This window comes from Hyperolius riggenbachi, chromosome 1, assembly GCF_040937935.1.
Source record: "Hyperolius riggenbachi isolate aHypRig1 chromosome 1, aHypRig1.pri, whole genome shotgun sequence".
Taxonomy (NCBI): Eukaryota; Metazoa; Chordata; class Amphibia; order Anura; family Hyperoliidae; genus Hyperolius; species Hyperolius riggenbachi.
In genome coordinates this window covers 250829469-250844272 of record NC_090646.1, presented here as the reverse complement: position 1 = coordinate 250844272, position 14804 = coordinate 250829469, and the positions used below count along the sequence as shown (strand labels likewise).

The window sequence follows — 14804 nt, the reverse complement described above, 5'->3', positions numbered from 1 at the left end:
TCCTCTGAGGTTCCTCTGGTTGATTAGTGAGGTCTTACAGTGTGGGCTGCAGGCTTCAGTGAGTACATGTGGTTGAGTGGCACCAGGCAGGCAATCTCAAACATTAAGTTACAGTAGTTATGTTAATTAAAATAGATAGGTAATATCATCTCTTACCCACCCTGTTTTAAAAGAACAGGCAAATGTTTGTGATTTCATGGGGGCAGCCATCTTTGTCATGGGGCAGCCATCCTTTTGGTTGAAAGGAGGTGACATGGAACATAAGACAGAGTTCCAACTGTCCTGTGTCCTGATCACTCTTCCCAGCTGAGCGTGCTAGGCTTCAAATCTCAAATTCAAAATAAAAAAAGTGCCAAAACAGCAGAAGGAGAACAACAACATCAGAAATCCCATCATGCTTTGCACAGCATCAGTTTTCTTCTGTGCAGCTAAAAATGAGACTTGGGTAATAAAAACAAAGTTCTGGTGCTGTAAAACTGTTAAAGAAACACCAGGCCTTTACAGTGCTGCTGAGTAGATTTTTAGTCTGGAGGTTCACTTTAAGCTAGCATTCAAGCTAACAAGTAAAAAAAAGCAATAAGGCCTGGGACCCACATGTGATTGCAAAAGTGGAGCAATTTCTTGAGTGATTTAACCTCCCTGGCGGCATCCCCCCAGCCCCTCCGATCGCCGCCGGCGAACGGAGATCAAGAGATCCCGTTCAAAGAACGGGATCTCTTGGAGGGCTTCCCCCGTCGCCATGGCAACGGGGCGGGATGACGTCACCGACGTCATCGACGTCGTGACGTCAAAGGGGAATCCGATCCACCCCACGGCGCTGCCTGGCACTGATTGGCCAGGCAGCGCACGGGGTCTGGGGGGGGGGGGGCGGCTGCGGCGACGGGTATAGCGGCGGATCGGCGGGCAGCGGCGGCGATCGGAGGTTACACGCAGCTAGCAAAGTGCTAGCTGCATGTAACAAATAAAAAATTATGCAAATCGGCCCAGCGGGGCCTGAGCGGTGCCTCCCAGCGGCATAGCCCGAGCTCAGCTCGGGCTTACCGCCAGGGAGGTTAAAGTAAAGCGATTTAGGGCCCTACTTTACCTTATGAAATTGCTCCGAAACAACTGTTATGACTAACAGCTCATCACAATGTTTATGTTTATTAAAGTGGAACTGAACTCAGAACTTCCTCTCTGCTCTAAAATATATGCAACAGTATAATAACTTTTACAGAAAAACATTTCTTTGTTACAGCTGATACAAATCCTGCAATATATCTGCATTGTGTCTACTTCCTGCTTTCCTTAACCTATTTTGGTTCCTGGACGTAGAAACTACGTCCAGGAACCATGCGCACTACCGCGCGCTCCCGCGGCCGATCACGCGCGTGCACGCGCGCTCCCAGCCGCGGATTCGGTAGCCAGGCAATCAGTGAATCGGGCTACGGTGCCCGATCACTGATTCCTCTCCCCCGCTGAAAAAGCGACAGTTTCTCTTGGAAGCTGCGCCTTTTCTGGCCGTTCCCTCCCCGATGCGTCACTCTAAGGGTGTGGTACGCTTAGTGACGTCATGTAAACAAACTCATGGCCGCCATCTTGTGGCCAAAAAGTAATACTACAACTGAAAATAAAAAAAAATGAAAATCAACACACATTTAGATTACAAACCTATTGTTTACCTCCCACCCTCCCAAAACTACCCAAATAAAATGTTTACCATAAAAAAAACAAAAACATTACAATAAAAAAAAAACATGCAAATATTTACCTAAGGGTCTAAACTTTTTAAATATCAATGTAAAGATGAAATATTTCTATATTTTTTTTATTTTAAACTTGTAAATAGTGATAGATGCAAAACGGAAAAAATGCACCTTTATTTCCAAATAAAATATTGTCGCTATACATTGTGATAGGGACATAATTTTAATGGTGTAATAACCGGGACATATGGGCAAATACAATACGTGAGTTTTAATTATGGAGGCATGTATTATTTTAAAACTATAATGGCTGAAAACTGAGAAATAATGAATTTTTCCATTTTTTTCTTATTCTTCCTGTTAAAATGCATTTACAGTAAAGTGGCTCTTAGCAAAATGTCCCCCCCAAAGAAAGCCTAATTGGTGGTGGAAAAAACAAGATATAGATCAGTTCATTGTGATAAGTAGTGATAAAGTTATAGGCTAATGAATGGGAGGTGAACATTTCTCACATGAAAATGACGGAACCTGAATAGGTTAAAGAGGAACTCCAGTGAAAATAATGTATTAAAAAGTGCTTCATTTTTACAATAATTATGTATAAATGATTGAGTCCGTGTTTGCCCATTGTAAAATCTTTCCTCTCCATGATTTACATTCTGACATTAACTACATGGTGACATTTTTACTGTTGCAGGTGATGTCAGTGAAAGGAGATGCTGCTTGTATTTTTGGCAGTTGGACCCAGCTGTAAACAGCTGTTATTTCCCACAATGCAATGAGGTTCACAGACAAGAAACTGTCAGGACCATGGTCTTGACATCCCACTGTGGGAGTGGTTTCACAACAATATCAGCCATACAGAGCCCCCTGATTATCCGTTTGAGAAAAGGAAAAGATTTCTCATGGGAAAGGGGGTATCAGCGACTGATTGGGATGAAGTTCAATTCTTGGTCATGGTTTCTCTTTAAGTCTCGTAAACTCCCGAAACAGAACTAGTCTGAGGTGTGCCTTCTGGACTATCTCAACCAAGAATCCATACTGTAGAAGTCATGACCAAAGTTCATTTACAGATCCAACCGGCGAGATCTTTAATTCATAGTAACCCCTGCACTGTTAGCCACCAACTTCTCTCTCAGGTGAAGATGACCTAATTGCAAATGACATATTAATATATAATTTGTTCCTAAGACTTGTAGATTGCATCTGTCATTGTCTACCTTGTCCTTGGATATGCACATAAGCAGTAGCCTGTGTAAAGATACACTCTAATTTTGTCCTAAAACTGAGATTTTATATTCTGCAAATGCAAGTACAATCATAAGAAATTTTACAGCACTTACATTTTACTGCTGTGGTGACTCTAGAAGCTGTACAGAATAATCATTTATGGACTCTTATTACTGTAAGAGGGTGAGGACAAATTGCACGCAATAAATACATTTAGGCACTTACTACATTAATGTTATATTAAGCTCCAATCACAAATCATGTTGTTGACACTTGTTCGCTTCTTATCTTATCTCACTGCTGCATTTATGTTGCATATATATGTATATGTATGTATATATATATATATATATATATATATATATATATATATATATATATATATATATATACATTTCCTATTTAGTGACAGGATTAAAAATAAGCACTCATATTATCTAATAGTGTCGGGTTTATTATAAATATACACCTCTATTTACTTTTTCATCCCTGCATAAAATTACCCTCTCTGCTCAGTCCTGTTGTACCCAGCAATGTTAACATTCTCGCTATCTTTTTTAGCTTGGCTGAATAGTTTCCGACTCCAGTCTTTCATAAAAGATGGTGCTTAATTTATTTAATTATTTTTTTGGGTGTTTTTTTTTTTTTGCGCATATCTCCATAGTAAACCACAATGTATTTAAGGCCTAGGAACATAACACCTGGTATTAGAAAGTAGGAGAAATTGGTACATGAGCAGGTGAGAGATCTCCTTTTAAACTAGCCATACACTAAGCAATGACTGTAGGTACACTACCTTGGACCGTTTGATTATGATTGGATTTTTTTAGCAGAAAGCTGATCTACTGTATGTTGATCACACTACTGTTAAAGAAGCAGTACATGGCTATGGGAACACTGGTCATGCATCCCTGCTGCCTGCAACACTACTAATTTCAATAAAAATGTTGGATAAATGTTTAATTGATAAAACAGAAATCCCTATGGCCTTATTTTTTAAGGCCCCATTCACACTTGCGGTTCGAGTCCGCAAGTGTCCGGGGGTCCGGGTCGCAAAGAGACCGTACGGGTCTCTGCGGTGGCCACAAGTTGCCACCAGTTGCGGACCTGGAATGTATCAGTTCCGGCTACAATAAAGTAGCCGGAACTAGATAAATTGCAGTGCCGGAAAGGCACCGCAAGCATGGGGGATACCGGCGTGTAGTCCTGGCCCCCCAAGTGGCATAGGACCGGTGCTGGAAGCATCCGGTCCTATTGCCAGTGTGATGAGAAACATCCGTTTCTCATTGAACAGCATGGCCGCATGTTCGGGTCAGGATCCGGCCCGGGTCCGCAGCCGCACCGGGACGGACTGAAAAATAGCGCATGTTAGAAAAAAAGCCGGATCGTCCCGGAGCTGCGTTCCCGGATCGGATCCGGATCCGGACGGTCGCACGAGTGTGAATGGATACATTGATTAACAATGTATCCATTCATCATCTGCTGTGTATGGAGCGTTCCGGGTCCGGGAAAGCCGGACCTGGAACGCTAATGTGAACTGGGCCTTATAGATTTGTGCTAGATTTGATGTTTATTGTTCATATTAAATCTAACATCCAACAGCTCGCGTGATCGCTTCGGCCACAGGAAGTGAGAGTCACTTCCTGCTTGACCGGCTGCTAGACAGGGATTACCACGTGCTAATGCGACAATCCCAGAAGGCCTGTTTTTGGCATTGTGGTCCACGGACCGCATCGCTACCGCCAATCCGCAGTGTAAAACCGGCCTAAGACTAGAAACCCTATTTTATCATTTCAGTAAAAACCATCTTAACAAATGTGATTTAAAGTGAACCTCCGGACTAAAAATCTACTCAGCAGAACTGAAAAGGCTTGGTGTTTCTCTAACAGTTTCACAGCATCAGAACTTTGTTTTTCTTACCAAAGCATCATTTTTAGCTGCATTTTTACCTAAGCTCCACCCATCAAAGAAAAAAAGCCCGGGCTTTTTTTCCTTGATGCTGTGCAGAGCATGATGGGATTTCCTATGTTGTTATTCATGTTGTCTAGCACCTGGGAGAGGTGCTCAGAACACAGGACAGTTGGAACTGTGTCTCATGCTCCCTGTCACCTTTTTTCAACCAAAAAGATGGCTGCCATCATGAAATCAAACATTTGCCTATTCTTTTAAAACAGGGTGGGTAAGAGATTATATTACCTATCTATTTTAATTAACATAACTACTGTAACTTCATGTTTGAGATTGCCTGCCTGGTGCCACTCAACCACATGCACTCACTGAAGCCTGCAGCCCACACTGTAAGACCTCACTAATCAACCAGCCTCAGAGGAACAGTTCTGCAGCGGCTTCCGGAGTTACTATTGTAACTTAATGACAGTATGTTTGTTTAGGCTGGAGTTCCTCTTTAAGCTTACACTAATAGATTGCCAACTGATGTGGCAAACTGATAGAATCCTCTCTGGGAGAAATCGGTTCAAAAAGGAATCGATTCCCTAGCACACAAAGCACATACATTTTTAACAGATTCCAGGAGGGAATCTATTGAAAATCGATCGAACTGCAGCATTGCACTATTAGATGTAGTGCAATGCTATGGCCCATCAATTGACTACTGCTTCTGCCCCACCTCTGAACAACCTAGATTTTCCATCCTGTCCAATCGATACTTTTGATTAGTTGGTCTGTAATGGAGCATTGGCGCCACTAGAGGGCATCATAGAAAAGAGAAAGTGCAACTAACACCCTATGGAGGAATGCTTGCAGGCGCGATCCGTAAGCAAAGGAACCATGCAGCACACTGCTTATGTCAAGGAGTGCACTCAGGGTGCAGGGACACAGAGGATATTGTCATACATTCTGCTCTACTCTGGCGAGCGGCGGCAAAGCCCCATGGTGGTAAGATTTCATCTAATGGGCATTAGGGTAATCAGCTGTATACAATACGGGACACAGTGCACATGGTGAGGGGGACATGCGGCTATCACTGCTCAGCTAAGCTAACATATATTGCAGTGGCTGGTAGACGGGGGGAGGGAGGGGATTGTTTGGGTCAGCAAACCCAAATGACTCCAATATAAGCCAAGACCCCACTTTTGGACCACTTTTTTGGTCTTAAAAACTCAAATTATACTCGAGTATATATGGTATACTTAGAAATGTAGCAAGGATATCGCCAGTTAGATATTCTAGGGACCGCATTCCACCTTGTCTACCTCTTTTATTTAAACTCGTAGTTTAGTGTCTGAGAGACAATCTGTTACAGTGAAATTATCTCTTTGCTAGTTTAAAAATGAGAACACAAACCTCGTGAGAAAGTACCTTTTTTCCTTGTTCCAAAACAACCTTCCGCATGATAGAAGTTGGCTATTTAGATCACTTGAGGAAGTATGAGGTTGTGGGAGTTTGGGTTATTTTCGCACTGATAACAGTTGTTGCCTGAAGGAAATGTTATAAACAAAGTGGGCACTAGAAACTCAAGATTTATGATCATCTCACTGAAGGACAAACAGTTTTTGCTTTTGGCTGTCCATGGGTGGCAAATTGACAGACTTTATTATTTCATGCCTTTGTAAAAAAAAAAAAAATAACTGAGACAGTTGAATGACAGATTGCAGATAAAAAATGTAAAAGATAATCTAGTGGAGACTGGCAGAAAGGTCAAGACAAACTTGCCTTTTCTTTGCTTCTCTGTTTTTCCCGTCTATTTCTGGTGCATCGTCTGCTGTTGTGTTGCAGTGCAGCTACATAGAATCATCTTGTCTGCATCTTGTTCATTTATATTCTGCAAACAACCTGCTTACTGCTCAGTCATCTAACTGATCATAATGGTGTTTAAGACAAATAATTACAGTTACAGTCAAGCAGTTTACAGAGACGGCTAAGGCTACTGCAGTAGGTGTTTCTTGTCCTTGACAAAAAGTCATACAAAGAAGACAAAGTATTCATGGTGTACTTTATGCAGTGGAGACATTTTTTTTCTCATTTCATTTTTTACACAGCTGCTCTGCATATCTAATAAATGCTTATCATTTAAAAAAATCTGACGATGCTTCTGTGTTGTTGGAATCTCCATAATTCACCTTCTGCTTTTTTTTTTCTATCTCTGATGAAGAATCCCTATCCGATACTGGTAGTTCTGCAGCATGTCATTTTAAGCTGCAATGATACAATGGTATTTAGGAAGCTGGGAATAATTTTAAGATAAGAAAGAAGAATTACAGCATATGTTCTGAATGAATTCTGCCTTTTCCAAAGATGCATGGTTCTTGGTTCTGCAAAAGTTTTATCCTTCTGCAGTACATTCCGCATTGGGTTTGAGAAAAAACTACCATTTCTTTCTAGTTTCTTTAAAACATTCTTTACAACAATCATTGTATCAACAAGAAGGTGCACAAACCCAAAATTAGAGAATGCCACTTTTAGTTGCAGATCGCTTGGTTTCAGTATTACATGGTCCAATCTACTAGGGTACAAACCTTTTCCACACCTAATATGACTGATACTATCCATCAACCAATAGTTTGACTAACTCTAACTGCACCTCAACATTTTGTGAAAGTCTCTGTTCACACAATGCAAAATGGACATTTTCTTTGTCTGTTTTGCCTGATTGTGAAACAGTCAACAGATCCCATGATATTACTGTAATAGGGTCCATTCACACTTGTGAGCCAATAACAGATTGGCTGGTTCCACTGCAGTAAGAACAACACAAAGTCCCAACCCCCATGATTTTTCTGGACAAGCAGATGCATATAAACTTATGGTGGGAATGCATCTGTTCCAGGCCCCATATACTGTAGACCACAACTCACCATCAGAGGGGACACTGCACTGTTTGCTCCGACTAGACGTTGGAGATCTGACTCCAATGTGAACAAAGCAAAACACTACATAATACTTGAATCCTCACACCTTTCATTCACTAGAGATGACATATACATGTTAGCTGATCAGAAGGTGTCTACAGAGTATGAACACAGTATAAATATCAATGCATAGGTTACCTGAGCGTTTCTGTTTAGAAATGAAGGAAAGGTTAAAGGGGTTCTTTCAGGAAAAAAGTAGGCAGTTAAAAAATGTGACAGATGACAGGTTTTGGGCCAGTCCATCTTTTTAAGGGGGATTCTCAGGGCTTTCTTTGTTTTCAACAGCATTTCCTGAACAACAGTTGCAAAATCTAACTGACATAATAGTGTGCAAGTGATTAGGGAGGCCGGCTGGTATCTTGCTATTTTGGCAGTTAAACTGCTGTTCAGGAAATGCTGTTGAAAACAAAGAAAGCCCTGAGAATCCCCCTTAAAAAGATGGACTGGCCATAAACCTGTCATCTGTCATATTTTTTAACTGCCTACTTTTTTCGCGAAATAACCCCTTTAAATGTAGAGGTCTCTGTGTCAGTTTATATGTTGAAGAAAATAATGATTGGACAATGTGTTCCAGCCTGTCTGGTCTCTGTTTTGCCAAGGTCCATCGACTTTGGCTGAATGCTGCTGCTTTGCATTAAAATGAGATCATAGTCTTAGCTAACTTAAAAAAGGCTTTATAACTAATGCCTGTTACACACCTTGCAATTCCACATCAGATAGATGGTTCGAAAGATAATTTCCGACAGATCTGATCGGATTTCCACTGTCTGATCACTTCTATGCAAATCGATCAGAAAAACGAATGGAAATCAGAACAGACATGTCGGAAATTATCTATTTGACCCATCTATCTGACGGGAAATTGAATGGTGTGTAACAGGCTTTAGTCAACTGTCATTCTATATGCATTATTATATACCAATGAGGTTGTTCTTTATCAGTTTATCCCAGGCACGGACTGACCGTTCGGGCACTCAGCCCGTGGTCGGGGGGCCGCCAGAGAACCCTGAGCAGGAGGGGAGGCAGCCAGTGAAAGGGAGCGATGGGCACAGCGGAGAAGGGGGGAAGTCTCCCCCCTTCCCTCACCTTGGGGCCCCCCCTTCCTGGCTCTCCCCTCCGGAACATTTAAGTGTCGCACAGCGGCTGACAGCGGGCAGGGACTTACCGCTGTTACAGCCCCTGGAGGGAGCTTTGATCTGTGTGCCGCTAGTCTGGTCTACTCAAGACCAGACTAGCGGCGCACAGATCAGAGCTCCCTCGGCGGCTGGAAGAACAGCGGTAAGTCCCTACCCGCTGTCAGCCGCTGCACCGACACTTAAATATTCCGGAGGGGAGAGCCAGGAAGGGGGGTCCCCAAGGTGAGGGAAGGAGGGGGAGATGTCCCCCTTCCCCATCGCTCAGCCCACAGCTTCCTTTCACTAGCTGCCTCCCTTCCTGGGGACACCTACAAACCTGGCTGCATATACTGTGAACACCTATAGACCTGGCTATACTGGGGACACCTATAGACCTGGCTACATATATATTGGGAACACCTATACAGCTGGCTACATATACTGGGGACACCTATAGACCTGGCTACATATATTGGGGACACCTATCCACCTGGCTACATATACTGGGGACACCTATAGACCTGGCTATACTGGGAACACCTATATACCTTGCTACATATACTGGGGACACCTATAGACCTTGCTATCTATACAGGAGACACCTATAGATCTGCCTATCTGTACTGGGGACACCTATAGGCCTGGCTACCTATTCTGGAGACGCCTGTAAACATGGCTACCTATACTGGGGACACCCATAGACCTGGCTACCTGTTCTGGGGACACCTATAGTCCTGGCTACCTATTCTGAGGAAACCTATAGACCTGGCTATCTAAACTGGGGACATCTATAGACATGGTTATCTATTCTGGGGACACCTATAGACCTGGCTACTTATACTGGGGACACCTATAGACCTGGATACCTGCACTGGGAAAACCTATAGACCTGGTTATTTCCACTGGGGATACTTTTTTACCTGGTTACCTATACTGGGGGCACCTATTTTGGGGGAACTGCTGCCAGATTAACTATTTTTGGGTAACTGCTGCTGCCAGATTAAGTGTATTTTGGGAAACAGCTGCCAGATTCTGTGTATTTTTGGGGAACCGCTGCCAGATTGTGTATAATGGAGGAACCGCTGCTTCCAGATTATGTGTATTTTGGGGAACCACTGCTGCCAGATTACATGTATTTTTGGTGATCCGCTGCCAGATTACGCATATTTTGGGGAGCCGGTGCCAAATTATGTGTATTTGCGGGAACTGCTGCTGCCAGATTACGTCTATTTCCAGGGAATGACTGCCATATCATCTGTATTTTGGAGGAACCTCTGCCAAATTGCATGGATTTTTGGTGAAATGTTGTCAGATTACATGTATTTTGGCGGGAAACACTATGGCAGAGTTCAAACTTCCCCGGCAGACCTTTTATACCACTACTAAGGTCATGTATATTTTGCCCCACCCATGACCACGCCCACATTCTGTTGCATGACCAAACCCATTTTTCGATGCACCGCGCTTAGCGCGGCTACCACTTGTATCAATTATAGTGAAATCTTTGGAGTAAAGATACTGTAGGTGTGCAGTTTTAGATAGGGTATAGAATCAATATCTACCAGCTATCCATCATTTACTTGCTTGCTGCCTTCTACCACTTGTTGTGGGATCTTGGCCCTTATTTAATTCACCTTTTCTCCTAAGTTTTCTCCTAGGAGATAATTTTTTAATCTTTTTGTAAATACAGTATAAACTCGTTATTGTAAACTCCAAGGGACCAGGAAAAGCGGTTACTCTATCAGAAGTTTACTATATCAGAAATTGTCCTAGAAATTGCCCAACATGCCCTGGTACATTATCTGCTGCAAAGGAGCAACTCTGTCCTTGCATTGGAGGTACAGTACAAGCATTTACATTTGGAGAACTACAAGGTTAAGTATACCTTAGGGCTGCATAGCCAGGCTGGACAAATTGCTGGTACAGTATCCAGAGCGCGTTAAAAATTGCAGCAGTCACTGAATAGAGGCAGCCACTTACCTCTGTGGCTCCAATACCTCTGTGAGAGGGAGTTGCAGCATGTATCCTGCAAAACTTTCTGCTCCCACTTGAAGCCTCTCTTCAAAATGCAGCCAATCATAATATGCCACTCACATCTGTAATGCCAGTGCATCAAGTTCCTCGGTGGGCGGGACTTGGCAATCTACTCTCCACTCTCTTTAGTTGTGCAGTGAGTAGGCCCACACTGATCTGCACTACAAGTAAAAGTAGCCCCTGATGAGTCATACATGACAAAACCGGTAGGGCGTGGCCTCAGGCGGAATGGCAGCAGAGACGCAGATGCACAAGAGCAGATGAGGACGTTTCCTTTATGATATGCGCATATCTTTTTACATACATGTGAGTGCAATTTTATGGTTTTACGAGATTTATTAAACGGAATTATGCTATGGAAACTTCTGTTTTGAGTCTTTTAAGGAAGAAATTTATGGTACGAGTGCAAGCCCGTCAATAGCCGACATCACAAGCGTAATAGCTGTTCTCAAAAGGGTCAGCCTAAGGATCTGGTGAGCGCATATATGTTAGGTTTGGTGATACGGGCTGCATGTGAATTCACTAACACAAAAAGGGTTGATATATAGTGAGGACCATCACTGGTGGAGGATTTGCTGTAACAGCTGTATCCAAACTGGTTCACGCTATGTGTTCCCCCCCCCCCCCCCCCTTGTTTCTGAGCTGTATACAGGGAGAAGTCCATCCGGAGAGCTGACACTGGTACAAAAGCGAGTTTGCTGGTATCTTTGCTATCAGCCTTTAAACATCGATGAGAGTATAATTGTTTACTGTCGGACTGTCTGGAGTGTGAATTCTTGGTGGCACATTACACTAGAAATGTGGAGTGGACTGCAATGACAGGCGGCCTCCTGAACTTTATGTTAGATATACAGAGACTTATATTCCAGCTTGTGCATTTATATCTGTCATACTTCATTTATGTTCATTGTATGTTGATGCACGTTGTATTCTAACATTGGCACTTGTCACACAGTGAGAGCGCTGTACACATTACCATACTAAAAGTAGCCTGTACTGTGCTCCACGTGCTACCAGCAGCTTTATCACTAGTATGGGAAGAGATATTCAGGAGTGCGTACAATCCTGTGGGAGGACTGTGATAATACAATTATTGGTGATTGCAAAGTGGAAGTGGTAACACTGCATCCTCTTTTGTTCATGTTCACATTATTCCTCATTTTCCCCAGGCTGCTTATTTGTACAGTACTGTATATAGAGTGGCGGCGCCATTCTTCTTGTCTTACAAATGTTATCAGGCATCAACTCACCTGCAACCAGCCTGAAGAGAGCAGCCGACCATGGGTTTCACACTGATATATGACACATGCGCCGCTCACTGTTTACTATATCCAGAGTCAGCATCACGTAGGGGCCAAAAAACATGTTTACTATAACAGAAATTTTATTATATCAGAGTTTACAATACCGGGGCCCATATGCAATTCTCTTTTTCACCTGAGTTTTCATCTAGGAGATAATTTTTCATCTTTGATTTTAAATAACTTTCCAGTACTTTTCAACTAAAAAAGTACCAAAAAGTTGGTGAAAAAGTACTGCCAAAATTATTTTAATCATTTTCTTGCCTTCTGGGAGCTTAAAAGGCATTTTACTTACACGTTTAAAAAATATCACCTAGGAGAAAACACAGGTGAAAAAGTGAATTGCATATGGTCCCAGAGGTGTTACTCACATAGACTTATAATTGGAGATTGGCCAGGACCTGGAGAGGGAGTTTACTATACCCAAATGTTTACTACATCAGAGTTTATTATAACAAGATTATACTGTAACTCTTAAACATTCTGAAATGAAAAAGTACCAAAAAGTAGGTGAAAAAGTACTGTCAAAATTATCCTAAATATTTTCATGCTTGCTGGTGGTCTAAAAGGCATTTTATTTATCAAGAGGGAAAATATCACCTAGGAGAAAAAGTGAATTGCGTATGCGCCCTTGTCTTAATAGAGATGTGGTCTTATATCAATCACAGCTAATGCATCTGTCACCCGTGTAATTCCACCTGGAACCTCATTGTGCTCCCACTCACTTGATTAGATAGAGAAAGTCCTTAGTTGATCAATGTATGATCAATATAACCATCAGACATTTTTTCAGGAGGGTCTACATTTTTTTTATAGATTTTCATTAAATTCAGTGTTTTAATTGAATATAATGTTTCATGTATTAAACATGCCATATGTGCCTACTTTAAGGGCTTGTTCACACCTAGGGCCTTTTTTCAAGCGCGGGCGATTTTGAAAATCGCCCTATAAAGCTTGTGCAATGATTCACTATGAGAGTGCTGCCTGTACCATTTTCTGAGTGCTTTTGCTCAATAGAAGGTAAAGGGAAATTGCAAAGCGCTTGAAAAAGTGCTTTGTATATCGATTTCCTCAGCGCTTTGATGAATGAATACATTGTATTTATTCATTTCCAGGTCAAAGAGTAAGCGATTTGGATTTTAGATGTGAACAAAGGTGGACATACATGGTACAATTCATTTTTTTCCGATTAGATAGTTTAGTTCGATTATTCCGTTAGATCGAATATAAAGATTTTTCCAGCATGTCCTATCAGATTTTTCTCGAAAAAACAGGATAAATGTCCACATTTCTTGATCGAAAAAAAATATTTTCAACTTTCATTCGATTCGATCATTTAGATCGAATAAACGGGAAAATCAAATGTTTTTATTGTATCGTGTATGGGCACCATAAGTGTGATATTACTCATTGACTAACTTAACAGATTGGCAACTGGAAGCTTCCAAAATTTGATGTATTTCTTTGTGAGTTCTGATGTAAAACTAGATAAGTAATGCACATACATATTATGACAGCAAAGACATTCAAATGTTATTTTCCTGACGCAAATTATGTTTTCTGTTGTAAAATTTTAGGACAGGCAGATAATGATCAGTATCAAGGTTACTGGAGAAAAGACACATCTCCCATCTCTGCCATTTTTCTGTAATTTGAAAGAGACTATTCAGTGAAAATTAAACATTTGATTTATTTATTGTATTTATAAAGCGCCAACATATTACGCAGCGCTGACATATTACGCATTATTTGATGAAACCTATTGTAATAAAAAGTTATAATGACTTGCCAGGTCTCTTTCCTTAAAGTCACTCTCCAAGCCCTGTGTGTGCCAGCGGCCAGGGCTGGATTTACCATAAGGAAAGCATGCGTCTACAGGTGCCTGATGATGGAAAGGCGGCTAACTCCCCTTACCAAGTGCCTCCCTCCCTCTGTCCCTATGCAGTCCTGATGAGAGTGTAAATTAGAGGTTACTCGCCCTTCTCTCTGCTTTCCACTAACGAGTTCTGCCTTCAGTTAGAGGCACCTCTAGCTACTTTATACTGAGGTTCCTCTAGCTACGCAATACTTGGGGGCACCTTTAGCTACTTAATACTGAGGGTACCAATTGCTGCCTAATACTTGGGGGCACTTCTAGCTACCTAATACTGAGGATAGCTCTAGCTACGCAATACTTGAGGGCACCTCTAGCTGCTTAATACTGAGGGTACCTCTTGCTGCTTACTACTTAGGGGCACCTCTAGCTACTTAATACTGAGATTTCTCTAGCTGCCTAATACTTGGGGGCTCCTCTAGCTACTTAAAGCAGATCTGAAATGAAAAACTAACAATAACAAGTAACTTGTCTATATATCTTATCTAAAGTTTAGATTACACAGCAAATCAAGCTGCAAACAGCTTTAATAGAATATTATTATTTCTTCCTGTGATACAATGACAGCAGCCATGTTGTTTGTAAACATTACACAGAGGCAGGCTTATCTGCATCTTGAGCAAAAAAACCTAATCCCTCCTCCTCCTCTCTCCTCTCTCCTCCCCTCTGCCTCTGAAACCTCTGGCTAGTAATACCTC

At 41.9% G+C, this 14804-nt stretch overlaps 1 protein-coding gene across 7 annotated transcripts in view; it reads left to right on the top strand.

Annotated features, from left to right (window-relative positions):
• CCSER1 (coiled-coil serine rich protein 1) overlaps positions 1 to 14804 on the top strand; it is a 1139724-nt gene that overhangs the window by 822886 nt on the left and 302034 nt on the right. The window lies entirely within an intron of this gene.